General features: G+C 40.3%; 1 protein-coding gene across 4 annotated transcripts in view; it reads right to left on the bottom strand.

The window, feature by feature from the left end:
• Positions 1 to 12,622, bottom strand: part of kcnd3 (potassium voltage-gated channel, Shal-related subfamily, member 3) — a 130,596-nt gene that overhangs the window by 26,940 nt on the left and 91,034 nt on the right. The gene's annotated exons all lie outside the window — the stretch shown is intronic.

Genomic DNA, 12,622 nt, shown 5'->3' with positions numbered 1-12,622 from the left:
ACGAAGGAGAAGAAATTCAAAAGCTAAAAGAGCACGACTTGAGTTGGAAAAAGCAACCTTTATTTCTAATGGTCTTCATTTCTTATTCATGAGTAAAAAGTGCAGGTAATTTGTTCTTGTTTTCCAGCTAAACAAGAAGTTCTACTGAATTTATGAGAACTGACTACAAGTCCCACCACAAATAAAGCTGAAATGAAAAGCCTTTAGCGTCCAGCATTACATGTAATTAGGTGAAGACTGATTGTGGAGAGATGTTTGTGTTTACATCAATACGGCAGCATTTTGAACACATATCTTCCGTCCTTCAAAGTGAGCTGTATAAACCTTAACCCACAGTTTACCTAATCGGTTACACTTTACTTGAAGGTATCTCTATAAGAGTAACATGACACTGTCATAACTATGAAATGACATTGTCATGAACCTGTCATGAACATTATGTACATGTCATAAACGTTTGCTGTCATTAAGTGTCATTTGGTTTTTGTAATGACAAGTTGACATTGTTTGGGTTGTCTTGATTATGACTACTTGACACTAATCAAAGTGACATTACCAGAAGTTGTGTTTGTCATGACAAGTTGACATTAAATTTGTTTGGGATGCCCTTATAATGACAACTTGACATGAACCAGGATGACATTACCAGAAGATGTCTTTGTTATAACAACTTGACATGAACAAGAAATGCACCTCTTTTTGTGTTTATGACAAGTTGACATAGTGATTATTATTGTCATGACAAAGACATCTTCTGGTAATGTCATCCTGGTTAATGTCAAGTTGTCATTATAAGGACATCCCAAACAAATTTAATGTCAAGTTGTTATGACAAAGACAACTTCTGGTAATGTCATCCTGGTTTATGTCAAGTTGTCATAATAAGGACATCCCAAACAAATTTAATGTCAACTTGTTATGACAAAGACATCTTCTAGTAATGTCATCCTGGTTTATGTCAAGTTGTCATTATAAGGACATCCCAAACAAATTTAATGTCAACTTGTTATGACAAAGACATCTTCTAGTAATGTCATCCTGGTTTATGTCAAGTTGTCATTATAAGGACATCCCAAACAAATTTAATGTCAACTTGTCATGACAAAGACATCTTCTGGTAATGTCACTTTAATTAATGTCAAGTTGTCATTACAAAAAACCAATGACAATGACAGCAGTCATTAATGTTTATGACACGTACATAATGTTTATGACAGGTTCATGACCATGTCATTTCATAGTTATGACAGTGTCATGTCACCCTTATGTCAATACCTTCAAATAAAGTATTACCAAATAATCTAACCTTCTATGTTATTATTGCTAACAATAACTTTACTTTGTATTCATCAAATTCATATCATATCAAAAACAGCCTCACTGAAGGCAGCGGACTCAGTCGGTAAGAATCATGGTGTGTTGTAGCTCTAAGTTATTATTACTAAATCCAATCAAACTGCACAATAACGACAAAGCGCATGTGCTAGATGTGTTGCTGTGCGCGTATTACAGATTCTCTTGGGTAGATGGACAAATGAGGTAATGATTCATGGACACACTCATCTGCGAACATTATCTTTTGCATAATTTGCAGTTCGGTTGGCGCCGAGAGGCTGACAGGGAAAGTCTCAAGCAGAAGCAAAGCCAGAAAGACAGCAACAAAATGTTGTAAGGGAATATGTCTCCTCTCCAGCTCGTCACACTCATCCCTGTAGAAAGCAATGTGACGTGTCAGAAACAGTGGAAATTGAGAGATACGGTGTGTCATCGAGCTGGAGTGTGAATAAACCACGGATAGGTGGGATTACAGAGAGTTTGAGCTGCCGTCATGCACTAATGGAATCATACACATATACAAAACACCTGCTTTGATACTGTCTATTCAGGAAGCAGACACTTAACCCATAGTTTTAAACATGTATCAGTGGTATAAAATAGTGAGTTACTTTCTTTGAGTATCTTAATTTCATGCTACTTCTACTCTGCTAGAGGGAAATATTGTACTTATTTCTCCACTACATCTATCTGGCATGCATAATTACTGTACAAATGAGGATTTTCTAAACCAAAATGAGCATGAGATACAATGCATTGTTATACAGTAAATTAAACCACCAGACAGTATATAGAATGGGTAAAAATATCTCTAATACAGCCGGCTACAACATTAAAATGCCACTTACACATTAATGCAACATTAACAATAATCCAGTGGTATAATATAATAATGTAAAACTGATAGAGCCAACTTTTCCTGCATAATGAGTACTTTGCTTTTAGGCTTTAAATACTTTTGCTCATACAAATTTTGGATGCAGAACGTCAATATTTTTTAACCCTGACTCTATTCTCCCATGCTTTTGTGTCTAAGTGAGAAATGGGAGCAACAGTTTTTGAAACTGGTCCACTATTGTGCGAGAGATTGTGACCAATGGTGGCACTGTACCTCAATGTGTGCACACTAGAAGTGCTTGTGTTTGCTACTGACAGGCTCATATTATTATTCCAAGTGTCTAAAACATTAAGGAAAAGATTCAACAGACATAGAGCTTTTTTTAAAGAGTAAGATCCTTTTTGTTTAGCCAGAAACAGCCCCAAAATCACCTCTAACAAACCAGCCAGACTCTATTCAAAAAAACATTAATTTTAGTGTGTATGGAGCCAGCAAGTTTCCACATCTAACTGGGTGGATTAAGGGTTTATTTCAACCAAACCAGAGTTGGTGATTGATTTGTGAGCCCTATTTAGTTTCTGTCAGCTTTGAATAACAGTCATAAAATTACTGTTAATTTATTTTTTTAAAGATATTTTTTGGGGCTTTTTAGCCTTTAATGGACAGGACAGACAAGTGTGAAAGGGGGAGAGAGAGGGGGAGTGACATGCAGCAAAGGGCCACAGGCTGGGGTCGAACCCGGGCCGCTGCGGCAACAGCCTTGAACATCTACCACTAAGCCACCGGCGCCCCTAAATTACTGTTAATTTAAATGGAGTCTGGTGGTTTTGGCAATGGTGTTTTCGGGGCTGTTTTTGGTTAAAACTTTTTAACAAAGGGTTTGTTTCTGTAGGGATCCTTCCTGTTTTATTGTTTGAGCCTGTCAGTGGCAAGAACAAGCACTTTTAGTGGACATACATTGACATAGCAAAATTGCCTCAGATGGTTACATTGCAGCGTTTTTTCCATTGTTGGCTGCAGCGCTCTCGCTCAATCCTCGACTATTTTAAAAAAAAACTTTTGTTCCCATCAGTCACCTACACACAGAAACATGGGAAAATAGGGTCCAAGTTAAAAGAAATAAATATCCAGACACGTGTTTCTGAATAGCACTCATCAAATTCATCCCCTTTGACAGATCACAGAGTATCGTGTTGGTTGTTATTTGAGGACTTGGCAAACAGTGCCCTAGAGGCTCTCCATAAATGAACAATAATCAGCTTAAGAAGTTGTGCACAAGATAGTCGTTTTATAATCTAATGAAGCACTTCTGTCACAGTCTGTTGGAGATAGTAAAAATGCAGGATGGTAACACACACACACACACACACACACACACAAACCACGAACAAACACAAAAAAACCCATTCAGTTCATTTTGGGGACGGAGATGAAACCTCATACTCATTAGTCACAGATTTCGGCAAAAACAAGCCCAATATGAAGCCATTTAAGTGGAGGGTGGCTTTTTGCATCAACAAAGCAAAGCACTGCCCACACTGCCCACACAGAGTGAACCACTGGTCCACAGCCATAACTGAGAGTATACTTACAGAGAACATTCATCGTCCCTTCCAAGAACTTTAATGGTCTTTCTACCCAAATTAGGCAATAACAATCCCATCAGTGGTACAAAGGCCCTATCACTACAAAACATTTCATCTCCTCCTCTCTTCAGAAGATGTTTCCATTAGGAGGAATGAAAAGCTAATCATATTCATCTGCAAGCTTTCTTTAATGGGATCCTATCAGATTGCCTGATAGAGGCCCTTCTCTACTAATACTACAGTCAATTTGCCGCTCCCATTTAGTCAAGCTGGCCTGTCTCTGATGATACCATCTCTGAGCCATTATACATGGCACAGAGATAAAGCCGGGCTCGCACACATTAAAGAAAAAGAAAGCCGTAATAAGTGGTGCGAGGGCGCGTGCATGTGCGTGCATGTAATAGGGGAGGTGGACGACTGCTGGGGCCGTTTCTAACTCTGCAAGTCTTCACTGACGGTGGGAATGGAGGTGAATGTCTAAGACAGGAAGAAGATGGATAAGCAGTGACAGGAAGTATACTGGGGTGAGAGATATTTTCTCAGCAGATGCAGTGTACCCAGGAGGTTTTTTCATCTCCATCAGCGCCCGTGCTCCCTCTCTCACACACGTGCACAAACACACACAACTATCCCTTTGCTGTATGTTAGAAGTGCACCCTCACATACAAATAAATCCAGGGTGCATGCACAGATCCACACACACACACACACACACACACACACACACACACAGGTCAGATGGGCCGGTCAGTCCTCGGTCAGGGTTGTCACATCCCATTGTCAGAGGGCCGGCTCTCTGTGGGTTACATTAATAAAGCCTAGGAAGGATAGATGGGGGGTTATTGAGTGGGACTGAGTGCTCTTGTGGAGGTATGTGTGATGGATGGGCTTATCAGGGATGGTCTGAAGTCTGACAGACACACAGATTTGTGATGATGGCACGCCATGTCATGTCAGGTCAGGAAGGCACCTTAAATGCCTGCCGATGAACCCAGCCAGCAGTACAACAACAAGCATGACAGTGGCCACAATGAGGAGGCAGCATAGGCTAATTTTATTTAAATACAAATGACATAAAAGCATACTCTGTAAAACATACGATTCTTACAGTGGTTTTATTGTACAGCTCTACTGAAAACCATCTGCAGAATAAGCTTGAGATGAACTGATCTGAGCTGAGCCCACAGAGTAAATATTTATTGCTGGAATTTGCTCTCACTTTGTGGATCATAAACAGCTTTTATGTGTGTGCGGCAAGATAAAATTTGCCATTTTATTTATATGTTCGAGATAAGGAGCTTCTGTTTAGAAAGAGAGGGAGGAAGGAGCATGGAGGAAGAGAGAGAGAGAGAGAGAGAGAGAGAGAGAGAGAGAGAGAGAGGCAGTCCAGGGACACATGAAGTGTTGAGGGTTGGGTTTCCATTTACAGACCAAATCCCATGTGATTCCTCTGCAATTTTCCTCAGTTCCCTTCAGATACAGCCTAAGTGATTCTGTTTGGACCACAATCCCTTGCGGTGGATTGACCCTCCAGAGGACTGAAATCACCTACTGGAGGAGGCATTCAGTGTTGGTGAGTGGATTTGTGTGTCTACTCTATGTGTGACATGTGCATTTAGTGTGTGTGTGTGTGTGTGTGTGTGTGTGTGTGTGTGTGTGTGTGTGTGTGGGTGGGTGGGGGATTCGTGCATTTACAGCAAGAGACAGGAAATTACTGAAAAAAGACATGTTGAGCAGGATTGAACATACAACAAGTATAAAAACAAGTTTAGAAACATTATTTAATTCTTAAGGAAAACTGAAAATAGGCATTGGAGACTGAACTGAATGTACTGAATGATCTGACTGATTTTAAATACTAATGCATAACCCTTTAGGAAAGCAAGAGCTTTTTCACATTAGCTCCCCAGATCGCCACATCCAGTGTGTGCAACGCTCATCAAACAATGTTAAAGATTCTGGGTTACAGGGTGAGGCAAGTGTACACCCAACAGTTTAGTATTCTTTCTTTTGTCTTGTCGACATAACTTGAGACATAGCAATCATTATTAATTGAGATATTACCAAGTATCTTCATTTATCTTCATCAAGGACAAGAAGAAAATGTTGAATTCAGGGATCATCTGTTTATCTTAAGCCATTCTGAGGCCTGTATTACGAAGCAGGATTTGGAGTTAGCGAGGTAACTTCAGAGTTAACTCAGGGTTTTCAGTACTATGAAGCTGGTCCACTTTTTACTGGGATAAATCACCATGGTAACCTATGATAAATAGCCAACCTGCTCCGGAGCAGGTTAACTTCAGAGTATCAGATCACAGCCTGACCTCTGACCAATCAGATCACTGAAGAAAAAAGTATTCATGGACAAAAATCCAGTGGACAGGTAAAGAAAGAGTAGTAGCGTATGTTGTTACAGGGCAGCAGAATAATTTAATTGTTCCAGGGCTCTATTTCCACTGGTTTCAAAACAGAGCTTCTAACAAACGCAGAGATCATTTACACACCTTAACACATGACTTTAGCAGGATTTTAACTTAAATTATTTTAGTCCGTAGTAATTGCCAACAGTGTTGCAGCAGCTCAAGATAACACGAAACATCTGTGTGATAATAATTTGTTCAAAAAATGATCCACACACTGTTAATTGGCTCTGATTATTATAAATGCAATATTAGGGTCAGATAGACCTCGTCGCTCATTAACTTTAGACCACTTTGCCACCTATTACTTCAGTAGCAGAAACAGTCTGGCATCACTTTAAAGTGTATCATATGACATATTCAGAGCAGTTGCATCATCATCCAACTAAATAGCAATAAATACTCTGTACTAATGTAACATAGGCCCATAGCTCAGTGATACCTGCATGTAATTTAGGTCCCAGCCAACGGTGAAGTTTTAGATAGTATTTTCAATATTTCTACATTTTCTGTTTTAAGATTACAAACTGTCGTGTACATCCCATGCCACTGACATTTCAGTGTCTTGTAGTCGCAGACACTTCTGGTACTGCTTCATCAGAAATCATATGAAGTAGCCTACTTCATTCATGGTTCTGATGATGTCGCTTGTTGACTGAATTGGTCGATAACCAGCTTTGTAGTACCCATTATCCAAACGGCCAATGACGGGGTTAGTCAAACCAGATAACGAGAAGATATCCTGGGTAAGTTGAACTGGCTTCGTAGTACAGGCCTCTGGGTAGAGAATGTGACTATTATTATTATTATTTTTTTTTGTCTGTATGTTTTTAGCCAACATAAAGTCTGAATTCATTACTAACGTTGTTTTGCAGTTTACAGCAGGTTTCCTGAGGAAGCTGGGACTCTTCATCACCATGGACAGCTACTATAGCTCCTTTCTACAGTGTCTGCTGTCACACACTCTCCACACACTGCTAAAACCAACGTCTGTCTGCACCATCATCATTAACTCAAAGTTAATTCTATGGTAGCAGCCTACATGCCTTTAAGTAACTTTGTAGGCTACAGGTGTTTTGTTTAAAAACGGGAATGATCACAGCAGGTATAATTTGTAGTCCACAGGTAATGGCCATAAAAATACACTTTCGACTGTTGAACCCTAATTAATCACACCTAAAGATGTGTTGTTTTTACTTTGATGATGCTTATCTAAAGATATATTATGCAGGTAGACTCACACAGAGGTAATCCACTCAATCATCACTTAAGTGTGTGGCGGTGTGTTTTCCTGCAGAGATTTTCTTATTTTCCTGGGCATGTACCCCCACGGCGCTCAGGTGAGGTCAGGGCTTCACAAAAAGGTCCTAACCAGGTGCCAGATTGTTAGTAGCAGGCATCCAAGAGACAAAGTGCCAAAAAAACAACAACAAAAATATAGCAAGGAAAATTGCAAAAAAGTTATCCATTACACCAGGAAGACGCGTGAAAATGAGTGCAGCAATTCTGCTAGTTTTAATTTTGAATTCAGAAAACATAATCTTGTAAAATGATAACTGTGTCATTATGATAGGACCAATATCACTACACCACAACAAAATCAATATAATAAAACACAGTATACTTTCACCATAACATCAAATGCCACTGCATAGATTAACATTATAGCCAGAGAAAAGTCTTTCCAGCGTATTTATCAATTCATATTCATAGCTGAGCTCTGCTGTGAAAAATATATTGTGTTACAGTGGCCATAAATGATGATGCCTCATATAAATATCCATAAGTTGTACTAGAGTTCCATTTTTATCGGAAAAACCCGTCACAGGCCAATGAAGCTTGGCTGTTTTGGGCTCAGCAGAGTGAAAGATTGTCTCTCCAGGCCTTTAACCCTCAACCATCCATCCATCTGTACTCTCATCTGACATTTCATGGCCAGTCACTCAGATGGAAGTAACTCTGATGATACATGGCTCTTGAGGGATGGGACAGCCATCTATAATCACCCCCACAAATGTCACCGCGGGAAGGCAAGAAATAAAGAGGTGGAGGAACAACAGGTAGGGATCCAGATAGGCAGACGGATAGAGAAGAAGAGGCAGAAGCACAAGCACAAGATAACGCAAGAGAGCAGCGGAGAAAAAGATGAGTCGACAGAAGCAGATCCAGATCCAGATAGTGTCAGTGCTAATATGCAGGGGGTCGGATATGTTTGGTTAAATACGCTTCAAAAGATGTCTTAATATGGATTAAATCAGATACACTGGAGCTACAATAATCGCACATCTCCCTCAGGACAGCTCAACACAGACATGAACTCTGATTGTGATCCTGATCTGTGCGGCTCTACTCAGACTTAACACAGGAAACTGATTGCTTAACAAGTGTGCTTATTAAAAAAGCCCAGAAGGTCCAAAAATAGTTATTCTGCCAAAGGATGGGGATATCTCATTTGGAGAGGGCCGCTTCATGAGTCTTAATAGAAAAGGAAGATCCAAAATGTGCAGTTGTTATGAAATGCTTGTCACGTAAGAAGTTTTATATTCCAGGAAAAAAGAAATTCAGATCAAACTCAGTGGCAACTGGGAGTCCTGCTAACACCTCGTAAAGCTCCAGTGTGTAGCATCTGCAGGGATATAGTAGCAGAAATGGAATACAATATAAAATATATGTTTTCTTTAGTGTGTAATCACCTGGAAATAAGAACTGTGTTTTTGTTTCCTTAGAACAAGCTGTTTATATCCACATAGGGCCATTCACATTTATGCACTGGCCACTGTAGTCGGCAGCCCCTCTGTGATGAGCAGCGTCAAAAACGTGAATGTGACACTGTTTTATTCAGCCTCTGCAGATAATTCTCCTCTCTCAGTAAAAACCTACTAAACAACTTGGGTCGGTTGCACAAAACACCTGAAGTTAAGATTTTCCTTAAAGTCCTAGTTACGGTTTCATTCATTCATTCATTCATTCATTCATTCATCTTCTAACCTCTTCATCCTCTTGAGGGTCGCGGGGGGGCTGGAGCCTATCCCAGCTACATCGGGCGAGAGGCAGGGTACACCCTGGACAGGTCGCCAGACTATCGCAGGGCTGACACATAGAGACAAACAACCATTCACGCTCACATTCACACCTACGGACAATTTAGAGTCACCAATTAACCTAGTCCCCAATCTGCATGTCTTTGGACTGTGGGAGGAAGCCGGAGTGCCCGGAGAGAACCCACGCTGACACGGGGAGAACATGCAAACTCCACACAGAAGGGCTCCCAAGCCCGGGATCGAACCGGCAACCCTCTTGCTGTGAGGCGAGAGTGCTAACCACCACACCACCATGCCGCCCTAGTTACGGTTTCCTCACAATAAATTTGGTTGCACAAAACACCCTCAAGTCTTCTCTCTTAATGGTTTTCTCCTTGTCTTGGTCCTTTACTTAAGGAATCCCTAAACAGAAATAACCTTAGAAACCAAAGCACATTAATAAAAAAAAACACTTAAGGTACCTCTGACTCTATCTTAACTGCCCCATGACTGAGTTTAAAGTGATAAATGAAAAAAAACTAACACATCCTGAAAAGCGTGTTCTGCAACCAGGAGAACTCAGTGGATATGCCTTTGATGTTACACTTAAGATTTACTACAATAATGTTCGTTGTAATTTCTTCCTACAATTGTTTTCTGTTTTCTGGTATTTGGGGATCAAATTTACGTTGTAGTGTTTGCTTTCTATGATTGTAGCCCTCCAGAAGTCTAATCTTTTCCCTGCTGACCAGTATGGTTTTCTAGTCTTCTTTTCTTCTGCCATTTTTTCACTATCTAACTATAAATCAACTTTGTGAGACGATAACAGGCATCACAGAAACTTTTAGTGCTGTTAAATCTCTTTCAGCCCGGTAAATAAGTTTTTCCTGATCTAAGGAAACCTTTTAAGGGATTCTGTGCAACTGTTTAAGTCCCTCAGCTAAGGAGAAATTAAGCCATAAGTGTCATACTTAAAGAGAAAATTTAAGGTGTTCTGTGCAATCCATCCCTGAACCTTAAGTTTTCAGAGAAAAGATGTGAGCACACATTAGCAGATGCTGGGCTAGTGGCCTGTCTGTCTTTTTACCAGTTTAAATCACCTGATGAGTTTGTTTTGGAAAGGAAGACCTCTGCAGATAGCTCGGCTCCTTGACCACGGAACACTGAAGGAATCCTAACTGGGTATTCCCGCTTGGCACATGGGAGAAGTTTTAGCTCATTGCAATCCGCAATCCTCGCCGCTAGATGCCACTAAATCCTCCACACACTGCTCATTTTAAGTTGACCGCAAGAGTGCGCATCAGGACAAAGTACAAAAGCTTTCTCACGTTACTAATCATTACACCCACATAAGAATGTTTCTTTGATGCTAATAAAACTACTTGGTACAAAACGTACCAAAGTGCAAATAACTGCACACAACACCCTGCCTCGCACCTATCAAACAACTCATTCAGAAGCCAAGGCTGAAGAAACAAACAGAACAAAAACCACAAATGTGGTATTTATACAAGGATTCCATGAGGTTTTCACAGTACACAGCCTCTGCGTGAATAGCCGCTCTTTGAATAGCACGTTAATTGCAGCAGTGACCTTGTTTGACTCTACAATAAAAACCTGGGTATGTTAAAAGGTGGGAACAATGCCAACAGCCGAAATGTAAAACTTGATCTGTGAAAATTACAGAAAAATGTTTCTGCCAGCTGCCTTTATGGCTACTCTTGTAGCTCCTTCAGTATATTTAAAATCGTTCACCTCCATGTAATGCTTCAGTTAAACACCTCTTATTATCCACAGTGGGAGAAGTAACACATTGTGCTCATACTGTAGGTGGCTCATCAGAGCTTTAGAGGTATTGTAAGGGTGAAATGAACTTTTGTAATGCTGGAGTATTAAAGGAATGCTTCACTCTTTGTATATCAATTACTCACTGCCTGTTGCCTTGAATTTGTTAAGAAAACATTTTCTCGCAGGCCTCCAGAGAGTCAAAAAAAAAGCAAATGTTCTTGATGAGTCGAAGTAAATGGGGGCTGCATTCATCAAAAGCAAAAGTATACCAAAACATCCACTGACAAACTTAAGCATTTAGCTGGTCATAAATAGCAATGCTGATTTTGTAACTGCAAACTATTTTGTCTGTGTCTCCCCATGACTTCAATTCATGAAGCCTTTTTTGGATTCTCTGTCCATCATAGCGACATGCAGGTAAAGTTTTCCTCACAATTTCAGGTAAGACATGATGAGTAACTGATATACAAAGGTGAAGTATTCTTTTAAGGACGTGCTTCTGCATTTACTATGTGAATAAAACATCAATATCAAAGTGCTGTGGCTGTGTTTCAGCTTCAGTTCCATTCGCCCACATACTACTTAATATATGGGACATTTCATAAGTTGGAGATAACAACTTTGCAATTGCAAAATCTGCATTGCTATTTATGCAGCAGCTAAATGCTTAGGTTGCACCATAGAAGTGTTTAACCTCAGACAGGTGCTTTTGTTTTTATGTATGCTTAGTGTTTGCTGCTGGAGCACTGCTGTTTCCTTTTATAGAGAAAACAATAAATAACCACCTGTACCTGACAATAACAGGATTATGGCAATACACTGTTTTAACCATAGAATAAATAAACTCACTTCATTGCTGTTTAGGTATTTTAGCTAGATCGCCCTGCCTTGTATGTGAGAATAATCGATCTACAAAAATGTCTTCACATGAATGCAGCACTATTTCACATGATCCCTTTTTCATTCACACACAAAAGCAACCACAACTGCAAGACTTGATTTTACACTTCCAGTTTTTGAGCCTTCCAGGCTGCACTGAGAGGCAGGCACATTGGGAATGAGAGAGGGGAGAGGGGGAATGGGGAAAGAAACACACACAGATAAGTTGATAAAGTGAAGGGCATTACTCTCATACCGCCCTGCACACAGAGGAAAGGTCATTACCATCACTCACTTCACAGCCAATCTTACAAGGAATCACACTGAGGGATTGCCACCATTTCTCTGTAACACACATCCAGTTTGCTACATTATGGCTGGGTATTGGACTCACTTTGACACTTTGCAGAGTTTCATCTCAACATTGACTTTTAATAACTCTGTATAGACCCTTTTACTGTTAGTAAACAGTGTGAGGCAAAACAATTCTGCACATGCATTAGCTAGTGCTGGCTAGCAAGTTCTGTTGATTTGTTTTGGACAATGGAGGAAGATGATACGAGTGTGCATTCAGAAATACTCATTCGGAGTGCCGGAGCGCTGTCGGAGTGTTTGGTTGTGGCAAAGCACAGTCTAGGCACTCCATCTGGGGAGACGGAGCAGCAGAGCACCGAGCGGAGTGATTGTGTGACTAACTTAACCATTTGTTAATTCATACAGAAATATAACGCTCAGCTTCTTCGACCAACAGGGCTC

This window comes from Epinephelus fuscoguttatus, linkage group LG7, assembly GCF_011397635.1.
Source record: "Epinephelus fuscoguttatus linkage group LG7, E.fuscoguttatus.final_Chr_v1".
In the NCBI taxonomy this organism is placed as follows: Eukaryota; Metazoa; Chordata; class Actinopteri; order Perciformes; family Serranidae; genus Epinephelus; species Epinephelus fuscoguttatus.
The sequence above is the reverse complement of the archived record's forward strand: the minus strand, read 5'-3'. Positions and strand labels throughout refer to the sequence as shown.